Genomic DNA, 21,673 nt, shown 5'->3' on the forward strand with positions numbered 1-21,673 from the left:
AATGGATTGTCGAAAAGACTCAAACTTTAATTTTAGCCAAGACATGTGGACATATGGCTTGGATAATCTCATTAGTCAAATCTCGTTAAAGATTGGACATTGACTTGTAGGGTAGCTCCTGATGGAACTGGTGTACCTGAGTCAGGTTTGTAGACCTCACACACACTTTTTGAGTTCTGCCCATAAACTTGAGGTGACAACTTTGAGTTGAGTACTCCATGACCTTCACTTTGTTGCCCCTAAACCATTTTGCCCCAACTTTGGAAGAATGCTTGAGATCATTGTCCATTTGGAAAACCAATTTGCGTCCTAGCATTCAAATCTTGAGATGTTCCTTCAAAATCTTCACATAATTTTCCTTCCTCATAATGCCATCTATTTTGTGAAGTGCACCAGTCCTTCCGGCAGCAAAGCACTCTCCAACATGATGCTGCCACCCCACCTCGTGCTTAACGGTTGGGATGGTGTTCTTTGGCTTACAAGCCTCCCTCTTTTAATTCCTTACATATTAATGGTCAGTATTAGTAACAGTTCCATTTCTGCTTTATCAGACAAGAGGACAATTCTCCAAAAAGTCCCAACGTGAAGCTGTAACCTGGCTGTTTTCGATGGTTTTGGAGCAGATGATACAGCTATAAATGTATGTTACTCATAAATTACTTTCTATATAGGCATAACAGGCCAACAATATCCACTAATGTTATTAATACATGATGTGTAGCCCGCCTGTGACCATAATTTAACTATGATATAGCTATTTATAGCTATATATTTTGAAATAGTCATGCCATCATACAGAATCCACAACTTGTATGTCCAACCCAACCTTTTAAATATCCAATGTAATCTAACCCTTACATTATAAGCATTGCAAATAAAAATTACCAAACCAAGGTCATATGTAATGACAGAGGGCACTGTATGGAGGGATAAATTCAACGCTCTTTAGGGTCCATATTATGACACACTCAGAACAAAGTATGATCATGATAGAATCTAAAGACCCCCATACATATTAGATGGTTGACCCAGGGTTGGACATATCACAAGGTCCCAGGAGGTTAGGAGACCCATTTCTACCTCCAAAGCAGGAGGCATTGTGCATTTTTAAGAGTTTTTGGGATGCAAAGGGCCCATATATTGTTCTTGCACAGGGATCCTTTTCTATCTGTCTCTGCCAGTGAGTTGGCCAAGCATGCAGATATTGGTGGGTTCAGGCAACTTTAACACCTTTATAGGGGATATCCGGAGGGATTTTATTTTTGTACTGTGGATCTAAGAACTATCAGGCAGGTGGCATCTACCTGACTGTTCAGCCCGGTGCCGATCTCTGTTGGGTCAAAGCGGTCGAACCTCTCCTGCTGGTGATTCTGCTATTTCTGCTGACATCATAACGTCAGAGCAGCAGCTTCTCTTCTGATCTGCTCTGTTGATGGTGTGTCATTGCTGACATCATGCTGACTAAAGGTGGCTTTACACGCTACGATGTTGCAAGCAATTTCTAGCGATATCGAGCGTGTAAGTACCCGCCCTCGTCGCCCATGTGTTATCGTGTGATCGCTGCCGCTGCGAACATTATCGCTACGGCAGCGTCACACGCACTTACCTGGTCGTCGTCGTCGCTGTGAGTGCCGAACAATCCCTCCCTCAAGGGGGAGGGACGTTCGGCGTCACCGCAACGTCACCGCGATGTCACTAAGCGGCCGGCCAATCAAAGCGGAGGGGCGGAGACGAGCGGGATGTAACATCCCGCCCACCTTCTTCCTTCCGCATTGCGGTCGGTGGCAGGTAAGGAGACGGTCCTCGCTCCTGCGGTGTCACACATAGCGATGTGTGCTGCCGCATGAGCGATGAACAACATGGATAAACAACCCTTACCGATTTTTGAGTTTGGGACGACCTCTCCATGGTGAACGATTTTCACCATTTTTGAGGTCGCTTAAGGTCGCTGGTCAGTGTCACACGCTGCGATATCGTTAATGACGCCGGATGTGCGTCACTAACAACGTGACCCCGACGATAAAACATTAACGATATCGTAGCGTGTAAAGCCACCTTAACAGTCGGCTCCCTACTGAGTTACGGCCACTTTACACACAGAGATAAATCTTTGGCAGATCTGTGGTTGCAGTGAAATCATGGACATATTGTTCCATTTGTACACAGCCACAAACCTGGCACTGATTGTCCACAATTTCACTGCAACCACAGATCTGCCAAAGATTTATCTCTGTGTGTAAAGTGGCCTTTACTGCGGGGAACCGGCTGTCAATTGGTATGACGTCAGTGTGTCGCCCTGGGCAAGCCAGGGGACACAGGTCACAACACCACCACACCCCACACTCCAGGTAGGCACACCTGCTAACCAGAAATCCTTGTTGCCTCCCTCCAGGAGTCTGTGATGCACACCAGGGGGTGGGCCAGGCGGTTGGCTCCGCCCACCAAGGAGCTCACAACTCTGGAGGCAGGAAGTTATCAGGCAGAACTGTCAGGGCCATGAAGGAGTGAAGAGGAGATAGCCCCGGGCAGGGCAAGAGTGAAGTCCAGTGAAGGGCTAGAGTAAACAACAAGAAGTGAAAGCGAAGGAAAGGAAAGTGAAAAAGGAGGAAAGCAAGAAGTGGAGACAGCGCAGAGAGTGTGCAAAGCCTGAGAGCCCAGCTGTGTGTAGGGCTAGAACAGCAAGGTCAGCGACGGCGGTGACTGTCCGGAGTGGGACAGTTCGGAAGTTCCTGGAAGGACCCCGTTGGCTGTGTGCCCGGCGGTCTGGAGCAGTGTTCCGAAGGACAGTCAGCACCAGGGCAGGGGCCTCTCGGACCCCGGCAAGGCTAGGAGTCGCCCAATTTGCCGAATCCGTCAGCGAAGGGGACGCAGATCCCCCAGCAACAAAGTCCCGATTGACGGCAACAGCCCGACCATTAACGGGGAGACACCGCCACCGCCAAGGCACAAGTTTCCCCAGGGCCAGCGCCTGCGGGCAAAGTGTAGGGCTCCTCCGGCCCAGATTGCAGTCGGGGAGCGGGTAACCGGAGGGAATCCACCGATACCACCAGACCACACAGGTGCAAGGAAGAGAGAAGTCACCGTCACCTACCGGGAGTGCAGGTGCAGCCGTCTGTGGGACCGTCCTACCAGCCGTTGGTTTACCGTACAAACTGTGTCCGTGTCAGGCTGAGTGAGTACCATAGTGCCGCAAGGCACAGCGCTGCCCCCGCGTCCCTGCGCCCTCCAGGCCCTACACCTTGCATCTCTTCACCGGGCCCCGGGATCACCAACCCCTACCCACGGAGGGGCAATACAACACCTGGCTGCTCCCATCACCACCCCCGGGACCCCCACACTGAGCAGCGGTGGTGCCATCACCACAACCGTGGGTGGCGTCACGAACTATAATCCCAACAAACACCCCCTTTTCACTCACGGGCGAGGAGTGTCGCTCGAGACACCCCGGGATCCGGCCCGCAGCTCGAGCCACCAGGAGCAACTGCCGGACCCGAGCAGAAGGGGTGAGCGCGGTGTGCTGACACCCTCCTCCCCGCCCGCGACATCAGCAATCACGGCCCATCAGCAGAGCAGCCCTGAAAAGGAAGAGTTGCTCTGTTGACGTGAAGCAGCAGTCACCGGCTGGTTTGGTGTTAGCTTAGTAGAAAAATAAAATACTTTACGGACAATAACTGTTTAATTAATGACAAGTCATTTTTTGTCCCTTTTTTATTCATCCTTGCATTTTTTTATTTTTCCAACGTAATACCATTAGATTTTTAAAACTACCACTTTAGGACACGTACATTTTGCTGATTAGCTTTTCTTCATTTTTGGTGAAGATCCAAAACAAAAAAAACAACAGTTTTTTTTGTTTGTTTCTCTTGGTTGTTTTTATTATTTTTCAATGAAAACACATTTTATGGGGGAGAAAAAGAGATTTTTGTGTCGCTGTATCCTGAGAGAACATACTTTTTGATTTTACCTTCGATGTAGCAATGTGAGGGTTTGTTTTTACTGTATGAGTTGCAGTTTTTATTGGTGCCATTTTAGAATGTATATAATTTTTTGACTATTATACCTTTTTTGGGTGGTGGGAAAAAAAAAAAGCAATTCGGTTTGAAAACACAAACACAATGCACCAAGAAGTATATGTAATAATTCACCCTTCATCTATGGGTTGTGATAATGGTTGTGGTACAAAATATACATATATTTCTTATGGTGAATCATTTAAAAAATGAAATAATTTAGAATAAAAAATAGTTGTTTATTCTTTAATGAAACTTCATTGAATTTTACTTTTATTTTTTTATATTTCTCACTAGAGGACTTGAACCAGCGATCACTTTAAAGCTTTGGTATACTGTACATGGTATTCCAAAGAAACATAGGCTGTCAGTATTACAGTGACAGGCAACCTTTTAGACAATGGCTTTTGGAATGGTCTAATAGGCAGATACTGATGATACATCTGGCAACCATTGTTTGGCCCCTGGCTGGCATGATAACCCTTCAGCACCTGCAGTCATGTCACATTGGCATGACAGAGGAAGCTGCCTCCCTCAGTCAAAAACTCTTTAATATCTGTAATATCTGTAGTATCGGTGAAACTAGCCTCTCTCAGAGTACACTTTTGCATCTTTTTGCAATTTTTAACAAAGATTTTGGGCAGTTCCATAAAGCTTTTTATTATAAGTTGCTCTTTCAATCCACTTCTCTTTTTAGTTAAGCCGGGCTCTGGACACTTTAGAGACACTGGTCAACTATATAATAAGAACAGAGACCTCCTGACTCATAGAATCTGAGAGATATTGGGATTGGGCATGTTGGACTTGAACATGTACAATCGTTGATCCCACTTTTGGAGAACTGTGTGTCTGACTGCTCTCTCAAGTGTATGAGAAGCTTAAAGGCTCCCATACACATTCGTTAAAGTTTGCCAAACCCACCAATATCGTCAGTATGGGGGCCTACTGACTCTTCCCTGACAATTAATATCTAAAAAGAGAAGTTAAATTTCAATGACTGATCCTTTTGTTCTCTCAGAGAGTGACTTTCTCATAGAGCACACATGGGGGAGTCGGGAGAGATAGCCAAGATGCCAATTGGGAGAGATAGCCAAATGCCAATCGGCAGAGTGAACTAATGGTTATTGGGGCTTTAATAAAAACTGCATCAGGTGTGAACACCACATAAGTCTATCTCAATAGACAATACATTCCTTGCTCCAGTTTATAGGGACTTTCCTTGTTTTCACATTAGACTGACATTATCTAGCTAATTATGTGTTTGTATCAAATACTTACCTCCGTGTAAAGGTTATGTATTTGATTACTGTGCATTGAGGGCCATGTTTGACTCTCGGACCAATTAAAGTATATATTAACCCATTAACCTAAGACATAAAATGGACAGCTTTGCACATCCATCTAGGACCATGTTTGGAGTCCAACAAAAGATCAATAGATCAAGAGTGATGGACTTCAAAACTCTTCACTCCCAGCTGGAAGCAGCACGCTGGTGATATAAGACTTATGAAAAGTCCCTTGGGAGCCCTATGCCATATTAAATAGTCATATGCTGGATCCACTCCATAGTAATCCCTTCATAGCTTCTACTTCAAAGGGATGTTCACATTCATAACAATGAAGTTTAATGATTCTGTCTTGGGTCACAAAAATTTTCTTCTAGAGGTGTGCTCTCCATTTGGTGCATCAGCGTGATGTTAGTGTAGGAAGGTGCCAGCCCCGAGTCGCATGGGCGCCTCACTCCTTCGCTAAGGAGAGTCTGGTGTGGGTGGGGTGCACGACACTTACTGCTTTCTTTTAGGCCAGTCTCTGTCACCCCACTGGTGGTCCTCGTCGTAGACTGTCAGTAACACATGCGACACCAGAGCTCACGAAGCCAACCAGAGAGTTCACTTTATTCTTCACATCGTTATGACAGACATACATGTATACAAAGAGAATAGAAGTCATTCATTTTGCCAGAGTATCTACATACCTCATAGCCAAAAAATAAGTAGTCATAAGCACTAGTGTGCAGATAAAAATATTCTTTAATGGACAGGCAATAGTAAAATGCAAGGTATGGATATATAGTCAGCATACAAAAGGTTACAGAGACATAGAGGGTGATTGATTCCCCAAGTGTGGCTGCATACAATATCACATCAAATTAGTTAGTTGTAGCTCACTGGCATGGTCAGTGCTGGGAAGGGGTTACTAAAGAACACAGTGCAACTTGGAAATTCAACAGCTGAACAAATCAGCGTACCAGCTACACTTAGTACATAAACCACAATGCACACAACCAGAGACCAGTATAGAGCTTACCAAAGTACCAAAGGAGGGCGTGCAGGCACACACGGGGATAGTCCCAACACGTGTTTCGTGTGGTGACTTCTTCAGGGGACTGTGAGCTACAACTAACTAATTTGATGTGATATTGTATGCAGCCACACTTGGGGAATCAATCACCCTCTATGTCTCTGTAACCTTTTGTATACTGACTATATATCCATACCTTGCATTTTACTATTGCCTGTCCATTAAAGAATATTTTTATCTGCACACTAGTGCTTATGACTACTTATTTTTTGGCTATGAGGTATGTAGATACTCTGGCAAAATGAATGACTTCTATTCTCTTTGTATACATGTATGTCCCCAGAAGTCTTTGCCTCTTACTACTGTTAAGATCCAGCTTTACTGTTCTACGTTTTTCAGTTATGACAGACATGGCCTTTCTTTTGCTTCTTTCCTCTCAGTGCAGTGTACTACCTCACAACCGGTGCCCCTTCGCTATCTTGGATCTAATCCTCAAGCTCCAGGGTCTATGTCTCCTTATCCTTAACTCCATTCACCTTTATCTGATTGTGGGCCCAAGCGCCTGACTAGCTGGATGAGTCTCTAAGCTCGCCGGGCTGAGGCGTAGGCTCCGGACCTCTCGAGGATGCCTCAGGGTTGTCTGACTGGCCCTAGCCTTGAGGCCACATCTTCTCACAGTTGAACCCTTTTTTAGGCTGCTCCTCTCAAGACCTCCCAACCAACTCTTTACCACATCTGCCACTTCCCCTTTAACCCTATCTCTTCCATCCTGTTGCTATGTCATCCCATCCACTAGGTGGCACCTATGGTAACAGTCCTGCTCTACTGTATTTGGAACCTGCACCCAGCTACCACCATAACATATCAACATACACATTTAGCAATAGGCATAACACATTGAACTCTACATAAGCATATACTTTACATTGCAAGGCTCGACCACCTCCTACATTAGCATGAGGTCATTTTTCCCATTTTATGAAAACACCCTGAGCTTATACTTTTTGTAGGGAGAGGTATGCACGGATTGCAGCTAGACCGGCTGTTGTTGATATTGAGACCCGTAGATCCATTCCGTCGGTAAAAATGGCAAGTCATAGTCAACGCTCCGCTACTGTAATATCAATGTGTGAAATAAAGGGGGTGTCTGCTTTTATAAAATTGTGTTTTAATGGCCAAATAATGATAGCTGATTTCAGAGTTTCCAACTATTGAGTTCCTCAGCGAATGGTTCAATTTTCCTGCAGCGCCGCCACTGGACAAATAGAGTACTGCATAGTTCTACTTTAATCAGGGGTCTGCATATATTTTGCTCCCCCCTAGCTATAGATATGATCAGTAGCCATCCTCTGCTATGGTTAATCGATAGAGGTCCTGTTTTATGATCCCCCACAATTAGTTTTTCACATTTTCTACATTAAGCAACCCCCTTCTACAGCTTTGATCCCACAATGACTATGGCTATGAACTATAGTGGTTGTGTCTGGTGACTAAACCAAATGAGAGACACACAAAAGGCTGTAATGTATGCTGTTATCAAGAGTAAATACATTACACAAGGACAGGCGGGGCGGCGGTCCACCCAGTATTCAGAATGGAGATAGTGAAAAATAACCACCGGACAGCATTTGCCTATTGTTAAAATATAATGAGATGAGGTAATAGGAGATAAGGTGCAATACTCCGCGGCAGCCACGAAACACGTACGTGGCTGCTGGTTTCCACCCTGTACATTGGTTAGAAATGGCAATAATCCAAGCAGAAAAGAGCTGATTATTGGGGGTGCCACACTTTGGGTATCAATAGTTTAGTACTAGACAACCCCTTCGAGCTGGACATGCCCAATGAATAGGTATCAGAGAAATTCTCCTAAATTCCTTTATACACATGTATGTTTCGCGGTTCAGCCAGGCACGCAGGTGTTGGGAATGGGGATTGGCATAAGGCACTTCCAGACTCTTCTTATCCAACTTGACCAATCCTTATTTTGTCAAACATCTGTCATTGGGATAGAATTGTGATACCCCTATAAACGTTACATAGTCCTCAATTTCTGCTGAAATTCGTGAGTTTGGGTGGCACACATCTAATGTGTATAGTCACCTATGGAGGGGACACTTTTTTCTGATCATAGAAATGATGATCACACTGTATAATGGCCCCCACATTAGCTCTCATACTGTATAATGCTGACCCATATTAGCCCTGTAGTCCATATAATGCATTAGGGCTCCCCCCCACACTTTTTCAGGGCTTCCCACACTGTATTAGTGTCCCCCATTGTATTTATGCCCCCACAGTCCAACACAACTTTTAAATAAAATAAAAAAACATCATAAACTCATCTAATCCAAGATCCTGATGAGTCCACTGGCAAGACAATGTAATGTCAGAGTCCCACAGCGAGGATGTTCTGTGCATGTGCCGCATCCTAGGTCAATGTATCATCCGCTGTTCTGTAGACCGCATGTAACGCTTACCAATAGCGAGCACAGGTACACTGGAATGGTGTAGAGTTCCTAGGTGTAGTGAGGTGCTTGCCCGCTAGGGGTCACTAGAACCAAGGCAGGGACGGTCTGCAGAGTAGTCGATCAAGCCGAGTGTCAGAAGCCGGGAGGTCACGTCAGTGCAGAGGAGCAACAGAAGCCAAGGTCACGTGCAAGCTGGTGGTCGGCAAGCCAGGAAGGAGCGTCAGGTACAGAAAGGGAGCAGAGCCGTGGTCAGAGAACAAGCCGGGGTCGGAGGCCGAGCAGACACAAAGGTACAGAGGAGAGAGTAGGGCTGGGTCACAAAGCAGGTCGAGAGTCAGGGAGAAAGGGAGTACAGACAATACGGGAGGGACGGAGGACAGAGAATGGGAAGCAAGGTAACGGGACTAGATCAGAGCAACTCACAAAATCCAGAAGAGTACTCTGCAGAGCAGGAACTATTACTGGCAGCGTTCCGGGTGAAACAGCTCCAAGATAAGGCAGAGCGATCACCCGGAACGAGGCACGACTGAATAGACCCCTCCCACCGAGCCTGAACCCCGGAGAATACAGACAATAAGGAAACAGCTAGGACACAATGGCTATGCAGAGAGCAGAGTCATAAGTGAATCATGACACCGCAGGCTTGAAGAGCCCATGGTCTACAGAAGTGAGAGCGGTAGTGCAGGAATATTGTGTCTCCCTACGTTACCAAACAGCTTAAGTGTAACGGCGAGCTGTGCACGCCAATATAGTAAGAGTATTGACGGCGCCGGTTGGGTTCCTCTGAGCGCGGAACCCAGGGCGACCGCACCCCCTGCCCCCCTACGCCACTGCTCTAAGTTTATTTCTTGATTTCTCTCACCCATCTTTTACTGCTTCCCTTGTTGCCCTACAATATATACAAAACCTTGTTAAGTCATAGTGATTCGCCTCCTTTGTGTGTTGCCTACCTGGCCCAAGTTTACGTCACTTCAGTGTTCGTTTGGAAAAGTCAGTTTATCTGAGGGCTCCTTACAGAAATGCGGAAGAGCTAGTTTTTCCTGGACAAGGAAACCTGTATAACTGCATTTACTATCTTTAAATCTGTTTTTTTTTGTAGGCTGAATACAGGTAAACCCCAGATACCAGTGTGTTCAGCTAATGCCACATACACTAGAGGTGGTAATTATTGGATACTACCAGATCTACTAGTGCAAGGCAGGAGCGTACCTACAGTGGGTGAGGAGGTTGTATTTGCACCAAGACCCTACTGCATTGGTGAGAAAATCAATTTTATTATTGATCCATGGATAGCTGAGAGCCCTGTTATTGATTTTGTATTGGGGCACATGTAGCACCCCTGAACCCTTCAGGGCACTACAAGGTACTGCATCCGTCCAAGATGCAGTGCCTACCCCCAGGGACCTGGAAGACCAGTGCTGGTAACAGCAAAACACATTAAAATCCCTGTTTTCCCTCACCCCCACATACTGGTGTCAGTCTAGAATTGGACCCAGTGGATGGTCACCCAGGGGTGAAGCCGATCCAGTCCACTAGACAACAACCAGGTGGGAGGGGACAAACAGACAGTCAGTCAGTGAGACAGGAGTAAGGAGAGAAGAGGACAGACGTGACTGCTCTGACACGGAGTATAATGGTAACCTGAGGGCCCAGGCGTGTGGTTGCCGGTGGAGTACGGTGGAGTACTCCCGGAACCATAGCACCGACGGGGCACAGAGCCCTAGGTCAGGCAAACGCTCCAAGCAGACCTGATAAACATCTGCACAGTGAGGGGACCATCCAAGAGCTCACTGACCCTAGAAATCCGGGGGCACCAGCAGTAACAGGAGAACCAGGGACCAAAACAGAATACCGACCCTACAGGGTTCACACTACCGCCGTACGGACCAGAGACTGAGAGACAAACAGGAGGGGACCCCTAATACGCTCCAAGCCACGGGGACCCACCAACTTGAGAAAGGTGCAGGGGAACAAAGCCAACAGGTCACCACACCGGCACTGGGACTAAGGGAACCCACGGTGAATACCAGCCTTCCTCCGGGTACCAGTTATCATGTTCTGTGAGTAAAGAGAACCAGTTACACAGCATCACCTGTTGTGGCCTCCCCTTATTTCCGTGCCTAACTGCATCACCTAACCCCACTGGGGCCCCCAGCCCTACTTGCGGAGGGCCCAACATCCAAGCTGCCATCAACACCAGCCCCAGCGGAGAGACTGTGCAGCGGCGGTTCCATCACCATAACCGCAACCCGCAAGTGGCGTCACGACATAAACTTTATTGAACATTCCCTTGTATATAAACCCCTTTTAAAGCGACCCCCAGGGTGACGGAACTGGGCAACGGCCACCCAGTGACACGTCCCAGCAGTACACTGCCCGGGACCGAGTACCCCATAGCCCTGGGCGGCACACACACACACACTTCAAGTGATGCCACTGTACACTAACACTGTAGATTGTATCACAGGGTCAGATCGTCAGTGCTGTCCCATGGAAAGATATAATAAAAATATTTGTAAAAATATGATGGGTGTACTCACTTTTGTGATATACTGTGTTTGTACATATATATAATATGAGAGTGTGTGGACTGCACTTTCACAGGTGTAGACAATGAAGCTGGTTGTCAATGATTCACAGTCACCTTCTATTACATAAAATCCAAGTTTATTGACCCAGTTGCAAGATATTACTCTACTACCTGCTATTTCTAATCTCTCAGATTGTATTGTATAGAAAACTTGTCAACACCTTCAGCCTTGAATCCCATATTGTTATATCTCATAGTAGATAATACAGGGAATGTGTGTGTACAATGAGTGAGGACATAGTGTTATGTAAGGTACTCACAGCATTAGATGGGCGGCTTAAGGCTATGTGCACACGGTGCGTTTTTCTCGGCGTTTTTGCGCGTTTTTCGGGTGCGTTTTTGGCCTCAAAACTGCATGACTTTGCTTCCCCAGCAAAGTCTATGAGTTTTCATTTTTGCTGTCCCCACACAGCGTTTTTTTTCAGCTGCGTTTTTGTGGTGACCACAAAAACGCAGCATGTCAATTATTCCCGCGTTTTTCACTGCGCTTTTCATCCATTGAGTTCAATGGGATGTTGAAAGACGCAATGAGAAACGCAAATAGCTGCGTTTTGGTGCGTTTCTAAGACCAAAAACGCAGCTATAAGCGCAGGAGGTGGGTAGTAAAGTGACGTGTACAGGAAGAGGATTCCTTCTGTCAGTATAGACAGAAGCATGAATCCTCCCGGTACCGTCACCGCCGCGTCCATCTCCCGTCCTGTGCATGTCAGCTGCCGTGCGGCGCCATGTACAGGCAGGAGGTGGAAGCGGCTGCGAAAACAAAAGTTAACAGTAGAATAAAAAAAAAAAAAGTTATACTCACCTGTCTGCAGCCTCGCGGTGCCATGCCCGCTCCCATCTCCTCTCACGGTATCGCCGCTCCCGCTCCGGCTGTGTGCAGTCTCCCCGGGGCAGGACCTTGCTTGCAGGACCTGGCGATGGATCACCTGATGCAGTCACCTGACGCATCAGCTGATCGAGTCTCGGGCTGACGCGGGCGCCCGGCCGGTATCAGCGGATGCGTCAGGAGACTTCATCCCTGATTACCGGCAGCTGCTGCAGCGATCGGACAGGATCAGACTCCCGCCCCATCGCTCCGGGAGCTGCCGGTAATTCAGCACATAAGTGAGTATTATTTTTTTTTTTTTTCTACTGATGCATCAGCTGATTGTATAATCGGCTTTTATACAATCAGCTGATGTGTGATGTGATTCAGGCACTTGATCCTGACACATCATCTGATCGATTTGCCTTCCAGCAAACCGATCAGATGATATTGGATCTGGATTGGACGGCGCGGGACCCTGACCCAGGATTACTGCGGAGGGGGGTTTATTTCAATAAAGATGGAGTCACTAATTGTGTTGTGTTTTATTTCTAATAAAAATATTTTTCTGTGTTGTGTTTTTTTTTTATCTTTACTAGAAATTCATGGTGGCCATGTCTAATATTGGCGTGACACCATGAATTTCGGGCTTAGGGCTAGCTGATAATATACAGCTAGCCCTAACTCCATTATTACCTGGCTAGCCACCCGGCATCAGGGCAGCCGGAAGAGTTGGATACAGCGCCAGAAGATGGCGCTTCTATGAAAGCGCCATTTTCTGGGGTGGCTGCGGGACTGCAATTCACAGCGGGGGTGCCCAGAAAGCATGGGCACCCTGCACTGTGGATTCCAATCCCCAGCTGCCTAGTTGTACCCGGCTGGACTCAAAAATGGGGCGAAGCTCACGTCATTTTTTTTTTAAAATTATTTCATGAAATTCATGAAATAATTTAAAAAAAAAGGGCTTCCCTATATTTTTGGTTCCCAGCCGGGTACAAATAGGCAGCTGGGGGTTGGGGGCAGCCCGTACCTGCCTGCTGTACCCGGCTAGCATACAAAAATATGGCGAAGCCCATGTCATTTTTTTTTTTTGGGGGGTCAAAGAAATCCTGCATACAGTCCTGGAAGGAGGATGCTGAGCCTTGTAGTTCGACAGCTGCTGTCTGCTCTCCTGCATACACTATTGGATGGAGGATGCTGAGCCTTGTAGTTCGACAGCTGCTGTCTGCTGTCCTGCATACACTATTGGATCGAGGATGCTGAGCCTTGTAGTTCTGCAGCTGTCTGCTCTTCTGCATACACTAGTGGAGAATGAAGAACACATTGAAGAAGGAAATGACATCAGACCTTTTTTTTTTTTGTTCACTGATAAAAAAACGCATAAGGACGCAGTGAGCAAAAACGCAGCAAAACGCAGCAAAAAAACGCACCAAATCGCGGCAAAACGCGTGCGTTTTTTGCCGCGTTTTTTCGACGCAGGTGCGTTTTTGTGCGTTTTTAGCGGCCAAAAACGCACAAAAACGCAGCGTCAAAAAAACGCAGCGTGTGCACATAGCCTTAGAAAACCAGGGACAATGCAGAATATATATCATTACCTTTGATTGCCCAGGCTTTCTCTAGGCTGGGAGTGTAGCTGTAAGAATATCTCCCAATAAGATAAGAAAGAGGGACACATACTGCAGTGTGCACAAGGGCATTTTTTACTTTTATACTAAGGGTACCTTCACACTTAGCGATGCAGCAGCGATCCGACCAGCGATCTGACCTGGTCAGGATCGCTGCTGCATCGCTACATGGTCGCTGGTGAGCTGTCAAACAGGCAAATCTCACCAGCGACCAGTGAACAGCCCCCAGCCAGCAGCGACGTGCAAGCGACGCTGCGCTTGCACGGAGCCGCCGTCTGGAAGCTGCGGAGACTGGTAACTAAGGTAAACATCGGGTATGGTTACCCGATGTTTACATTAGTTACCAGTGTGAGCAGGGAGCAGGGAGCCGCGCACACTGAGCGCTGGCTCCTTGCTCTCCTAGCTACAGTACACATCGGGTTAATTAACCCGATGTGTAATGCAGCTACATGTGCAGAGAGCAGGGAGCCGCGCACACTGAGCGCTGGCTCCTTGCTCTCCTAGCTGCTGTACACATCGGGTTAATTAACCCGATGTGTACAGCAGCTACATGTGCAGAGAGCCGGAGCCGGCAGCACAGGCAGCGTGAGAGCTGCAGAGGCTGGTAACTAAGGTAAATATCGGGTAACCACCTTGGTTACCCGATGTTTATCTTGGATACAGCTTACCTCAGCTGTCAGACGCCGGCTCCTGCTCCCTGCTCGCTTCATTTGTCGCTCTCTTGCTGTCACACACAGCGATCTGTGTGTCACAGCAGGAGAGCGGCTTTGAAGAAAACGAACCAGGGCTGTGTGTAACGAGCAGCGATCTCGCAGCAGGGGCCAGATCGCTGCTCAGTGTCACACACAGCGAGATCGCTAATGATGTCACTGCTGCGTCACAAAAAGCGTGACTCAGCAGCGATCTCGGCAGCGAGCTCGCTGTGTGTGAAGCACCCCTAAGCCACTACCCTAACCTTTCCCACTCCTTCACATGTGCCTGCACCAAATTATTGCCTCTGACGTTCTTTGTAGGTCTTTTTGATTTGACGGGTCACTACTCTATCATTGTATTCAACTAAGGACCATGGCGAGGGCGAGGCCTGTTTTGAGTAAAAACTCTCTTGTTAAACCACTGTATGGTCTTGGCCACCCACAATTATGCAGATTTGATTGATCACTGCTCCATCATTGTATTCAACAAAGGACACTTCAACAGTTGGAAGTCGAGACCTACCCCCAACCTCCTGGGACAACTCGCCACATTCAGGACTGTATCAATGGATCTGGGACATTTGGGGGGTATGGCTATAGGGGGTGGCGAGGCAACAATTGCTTTGGTTCCAAAAGAGACCAAAGTCGTCTCTGCCATCTGAAGATACCAATGTTATAAATGGTATATGTGGCAGGGGTGGACATATCATTGGTGCATCCTGGGGCCCACGAGGTAAGGGGGCCTATTTCTACCTCCAAAGTAGGAGGATTTATGCTTTATGATGAGTTCTTCGGCTGCAATGGGTCCAGATATTGTTCGTGCACAGCTGCCCTTTTCTGTCTGTGTCCGACAGTGATATGGGGGTATGGTTTAGATTTTAAAATGGGGTCCTGAATCTTTCATTTACACCTATGTGAGTTTAAGAATAGACCTGTCAATTAATCCAAGTGGGGAGGAAGACATCGGTGTCACATCCGGTTAGTTATTCTAGCCATCTCGTCCTCAGCCCCCCTTTTAATTTATATATATATATATATATATATATATATATATATATATATATATATATATATACATATATATATATAGTACAGACTAAAAGTTTGGACACACCTTCTCATCTCTAGAACAACTGGTAAGAGGAGACTTTGTGCAGCAGGCCTTCATGGTAAAATAGCTGCTAGGAAACCACTGCTAAGGACAGGCAACAAGCAGAAGAGACTTGTTTGGGCTAAAGAACACAAGGAATGGACATTAGACCAGTGGAAATCTGTGCTTTGGTCTGATGAGTCCAAATTTGAGATCTTTGGATCATCCAACCACCGTGTCTTTGTAGAAAAGGTGAACGGATGGACACTGTGAAGCATGGAGGAGGAGGTGTGATGGTGTGGGGGGGCTTTGCTGGTGACATTGTTGGGGATTTATTCAAAATTGAAGGCATACAGAACCAGCATGCCTACCACAGTATCTTGCAACAGCGTGTTATTCCATCCGGTTTGTGTTTAGTTGGACCATCATTTATTTTTCAGCAGGGCAATGACCCCAAACACACCTCCAGGCTGTATAAGGGCTATTTGGCTAAGAAGGAGAGTGATGGGGTGCTACGTCAGATGACCTGGCCTCCACAGTCACCAGACCTGAACCCAATTGAGATGGTTTGGGGTGAGCTGGACCGAAAAAGTGAAGGCAAAAGGGCCAACAAGTGCTAAGCATCTCTGGGAACTCCTTCAAGACTGTTGGAAAACCATTTCTGGTGACTACCCCTTGAAGCTCATCAAGAGAATGCCAAGAGTGTGCAAAGCAGTAATCAAAGCAAAAGGTGGCTACTTTGAAGAACCTAGAATATAAGACATAGTTTCAGTTGTTTCACACTTTTTAAATATGTCATTCTACATGTTTTAATTCATAGTTTTGATGCCTTCAATGTGAATCTACAATTTTCAGAGTCCTGAGAATAAAGAAAACTCTTTGAATGAGAAGGTGTGTCCAAACTTTTGGTCTGTCCTGTATATATATATATATATATATATATATATATATATATATATATATTTGCAATAATGAAACTTGCCTGATTTATTCAATCCATATAAAAGCTGTGTTGGAAAACAATTCAAACAACAACAGTTCCTCAAAAAAAAAAAGCAATAAAAAGACTTCAAAAGTCTTATTTAACTCCAAAATTATACCAATAAAACTTGAGCTCAAAACACAAAAAAAAAAACCCAAGCACTAAAACAGGAAAAAAAAAGTACGGGATTCACAAAAATGGCCTTGGGATCCAAATACATGCAAGAAATTTAAAAAAAAAAAAAGTTATGGCTCTTGGAAAAGGAGGAGGAAAAGCAATACAAAGTCTGTATTTGGATTAAATAAGCCCCAACGTAGGTGAGATGGGGAGTAGGAAATGTATAAACTGGGACTGAAGAATTTGCGCTCATCAGTTGTCGCCATCTTATCCCGCAGCGCCCCCTGCTGGCCATGTCATCTCTCTCCACAGCATATGCAGCCGATTTCTGCAGGCAATATTCACATTTATGATCAGACTTTGTAAAATTTCACTCACAAGACTTTATTAGGTTCATGTAGAGCTGCAAGAAAATTGAACAATTGCTGCTGGGATTGTGCTGTTATATAGTGCTCTGACGGGGAAGATAGCTGCTCCATTGGCAGCCCGTGGACTGCCCATGTATTTTACTATTGTTGCATGTTCTCATAAGGACCACAAGTTTATAAGGGGCTGTGCAGATATTCAGTATGTAAGTTGTGTTGCATTGAAGATATAATTTATTTTGCAAGATGGATGCGAACTGGACAAAGGAACAATAGGTCTACAAGGTGAGGCCAGCTACAGGGGATCTAGAATGTATGGGCAGATTCCAAGTTACTCCAACAGCCAATCACAGACGCCCATTCTGCGTGACAGCGTCTGTGATTGGCTGTTAGGTCTCTATATAAATAATTTAAAAAAATGATGTAGAGCTCCGTTGTATTTTGGGTTCTCAGCGCAGATAAAGCTGACAGCTACGGGCTGCCACCCCTATCTGCCTGGCTTTACATGGCTGGCAATCAAAATACAGGGAAGCCAATAATTTTTTTTAAATTATTTATAAAAATGCGTGGGCTTCTGCTATATTTTGATCGCCAGTCAGGTAAAACCAGGCAGCTGAGGGCTGGGATTCTCAACGTAGTAAGGCCCAAGCGTTCTGGGCCCCCATGCTAAAAACCGCAGCACGATAATAAACTGTGGAGGAAAGAAGCGCAATAGGGTCTTACCCAAATAACAATGGGAGAAATGGAGGGAGATACTACTCACCTATAGGGGTTGTGACAGTCACAACTCCTATAACAGCATGTGTGTAGATAATCCAGAGTAACAGCAGCGGTCCCTCGGTTTTGGCAGATAACAGAGAGTAATAGGATGAGGGTTTCCAAGCCGCGCCAAATGACGATCACATTAAGCTGTTAGATTAATGTTGCTTTTTATTCCAATTACAGGTCTACGCGTTTCGGAAGGCACCCCTTCCTTCTTCAGGACCAGATGGCAAGAAAACATCAAATCTGCTGTCCAGAAAGTCCTTACAGCACTATATACCCCACTGATGACGTCATGATCCACCCACTTTTAGAAAAAGGGAAGAAATGGTTTTAAGTGATTTATTCATGAAATTGTATAAATTGAAGTTACTACGTCATTGTATTTTTAAATGTATTGATTCCCGCCGATTTTTTCTAAAAGTGGGTGGATCATGACGTCATCAGTGGGGTATATAGTGCTGTAAGGACTTTCTGGACAGCAGATTTGATGTTTTCTTGCCATCTGGTCCTGAAGAAGGAAGGGGTGCCTTCCGAAACGCGTAGACCTGTAATTGGAATAAAAAGCAACATTAATCTAACAGCTTAATGTGATTGTCATTTGGCGCGGCTTGGAAACCCTCATCCTATTACTCTCTGTTAAAAACCGCAGCAGGCAGCTGCCTCTGGAAATGGCGCATTGTTTCTTAGCACCATTTACAGGCGCTTTACACGGCTCGTCCAGCGGCCCTGATGACAGTTGCACACTGGATAATAAAGGGGTTAATACCAGCTTTGTATTCTCAGCTGGTACTAAGTCCGAAATTCATGGTGTCATGCCAAATTAGACATGGCCACTATGAATTTCTAGTAAACAGTAAAAAAATAAATACAACATATAGACTTTTTTTATTAGAAATAAAACAAAAATAAAGCTTTAGAGACTCCATCTTTATTACAAAAAGATCCTTAGTCCAACATAGTCCACAGGGAGAGCAATGTCAGCTCTGCTTCATTGCTCTGTGCAGACAGTCTCTACAGAGAGAAAAGCAGGGAGAGCAATGTCAGCTCTGCTTCATCACTCTGTACAGACAAGCGTCTCTACAGAGCAAGAAGCAGGGAGAGCAATGTCAGCTCTGCTTCATCGCTGTGTACAGACAAGCTTCTCTACAGAGCAAGAAGCAGGCTGACAGTGACAGCCATGGACTTTAGTGAACCCTGATGTCACCGCGAACACGGCCGAAAAAAGCTGAAGACTGCCAAGTGATGAGCAGTGCAGTGAATACCACCGGAAGTTAATGATTGGACCCGTAAGTAGAAGCAGCGGGTCTGCAGGACACGCCGCTGGACCGGTCAGTATAATGACAATGTTTATTATTAACCATATTATTTATTTTACAGCCCCCCACCCCCCCGCCCCATCCCATAACTGTAAAGTCCAAGCTCGGGGTTCGGATGCAAGTTCGTGTTATCTCCAGCCCCGAACTCGAACTTTACAAAAGAAGCGATACGCAAGTGTGCCCTAAGCCAGCTTTGTAGTCACACTACTCTTCATTTTTACACCTTTCTGGTGTGCATCTACATCGTCCTCTAATAGGCAGCATTACTACACTTTGTCCATGGATGTGTCCTTTTGTACAATCATAAACCTCAATGATCCCCTCTACAATCTCACTTTTCCCTCTCCCACCAGCATAGGCCTCAATGGGGGCTAGAAATTCTGTGCCCAAAAGGAGCAGATTTGACTGATTTGGAGGTCAGTATTATGTAGCCACTGGAGGGGAACCCCATCAACTGCTTACTACCTACGGCATTCACGGCTTATATTTTGATGAGCCAGGCCAACTAACCAAAAGAGGATCTGTGGCGCCCCTGCAGCTCCAGCCGCCACAGAGTACTGCACCTTATTTAAGGTGTGGTATTTGCCGCGAATAGGGAGGGGGTTCATCACCTTCACTGGTGTTCCACACTCACACTTTACATACAGCTTAGGAGCCTTCTCACTGGGGAGCTGGACTAGCGTAGGCAGGGGGGTTGGCCAATATCAAGCATGGGACTTCCAGGTCACTAGGACAACCACCTGGGGGCGGGTTCCACTTGGGGTAGAAGTAGGAGCAACTTCACACAATCTTCAGTCAGTCTGCTTGGGACTTCAGTTCTGGCGAGAAATCACCACCATCACCTTCTTCCTTTTTCCTTCTTTCACGGGGCCTGTGGCTTGGAGCGAAATGCTCAACCTAGGTTCCTCACTACTGGAGGGGCAACTCTTAGGGGTACTTTGCACGTTGCGACATCGCAAGTGCGATGTTGGTGGGGTCAAATCGAAAGTGACGCACATCCGGCGTCGCTGTCGACATCGCAGTATGTGAATCCTTTTACATACGATTAACGAACGCAAAAGCGTCGTTATCGTATGATCGGTGTAAGGTCCGACATTTCCATAATTTTGCAGCAGCGACAGGTACGTTGTTGTTCCTCGTTCCAGCAGGCAGCACACATCGCTGTGTGTGAAGCCGCAGGAGCAAGGAACATCACCTTACCTGTGTCCCGGCTGCAATGAGGAAGGAAGGGGGTGGGCGGGATGTTTACGTCCCGCTCATCTCCGCCCCTCCGCTTCTATTGGCCGCCTGCCGTGTGCCGTCTCTCTGACGTCGCACGACCCGCTCCCTTAGGAAGGAGGCGGTTCGCCGGCCAGAGCGACGTCGCAGAGCAGGTAAGTGCATGTGAAGCTGCCGTAGCGATAATGTTCGCTACGGCAGCAATCACAAGATATCGCTGCTGCGACGGGGGCGGGGACTATCGCGCTCGACATCGCAGCAGCGGCTTGCGATGTCGCAGTGTGCAAAGTACCCCTTAGAAATTACGTTTTCCAAACACTGGTGGCATCTTCCAACTTCTCCGAGGTCGACGGGGCCCGTCACAGCGGGTGACCGGTACTACCTGGGCGAGCTGCATAACAGTGAGAAAAACCTGGAACCGCAGCAGCCGACTTGAACTCTTATTACCGGCGCCACGGCGCCAACGGCCCCCGCCACCACTACAGCCCTCATCATCCTCCCTGAGGCCCGCTCCACCTGTGGGGAGCGAAACCATCCTGGCTGCTACTACCATCCACCCCGGAAGACAGCGACAGCAGCGGCAGCTAATTCCCTGGTTGCATACCGCAGGTGGTGTCACGAAATCAACCTCCACCATCACCCTTATCCACCCATCCCCCTCTGTGTACACCTCGGGGTCACGAAACAGGGCAGGGCGACCCGTGACATCCCTTGACCCTCACCGGCCCGGTGACAAGTATTTTCCCCCAACCCCCTGGGGTGCTACAGATCCAGCAATGTCAATAGGTAAAGTCACACTCCTTTGGTAAAGATTATAAAAAAAATTCCACTAAATAAAAAGGTCCATATCTCTAGAATGAAAGGGCGGATTTAAAAAAATAAGTTAAAATATTCAGGGGATCATCAGAAATAAAATAAGAGCGAAAGAAGGCCACTTTTGACCTATTGACTGGTCCTCTTTAAAGTGTGTGCACACCGATTCTTTGTATATAATGGGTAAGATATGCAGCAAATGGATGAGATGTATAATCTAATCCACAATAATACGCAGAGGATTTCCATCTGAAAAATCGGCTGCGTATACGTCCCATGTGCACGTTTATCACAAGTGGAATCATGGCCGCCAATCATAGATCGTTTTGTATAACCCATTAGCGGATTCATACCACATACAATTATCTGCATGATTTAACACACAAGGAAACAATAAGGCAATTAGGATTAGACATATCGGGGCTGGTCGCTCTGCAGCTTTATATACGGAGAGGTGCTGAGTAATATGAAGGTTTTCCCGACAGGCTTTGCAAGATACTGGTTGTTCAAGTT

The 21,673-nt window shown here is 46.5% G+C and overlaps 1 protein-coding gene across 1 annotated transcript in view; it reads left to right on the forward strand.

The window, feature by feature from the left end:
• Positions 1-21,673, forward strand: part of LOC142251014 (calpain-9-like) — an 88,241-nt gene that overhangs the window by 1,403 nt on the left and 65,165 nt on the right. The window lies entirely within an intron of this gene.

This window comes from Anomaloglossus baeobatrachus, chromosome 9, assembly GCF_048569485.1.
Source record: "Anomaloglossus baeobatrachus isolate aAnoBae1 chromosome 9, aAnoBae1.hap1, whole genome shotgun sequence".
Classification (NCBI taxonomy): domain Eukaryota; kingdom Metazoa; phylum Chordata; class Amphibia; order Anura; family Aromobatidae; genus Anomaloglossus; species Anomaloglossus baeobatrachus.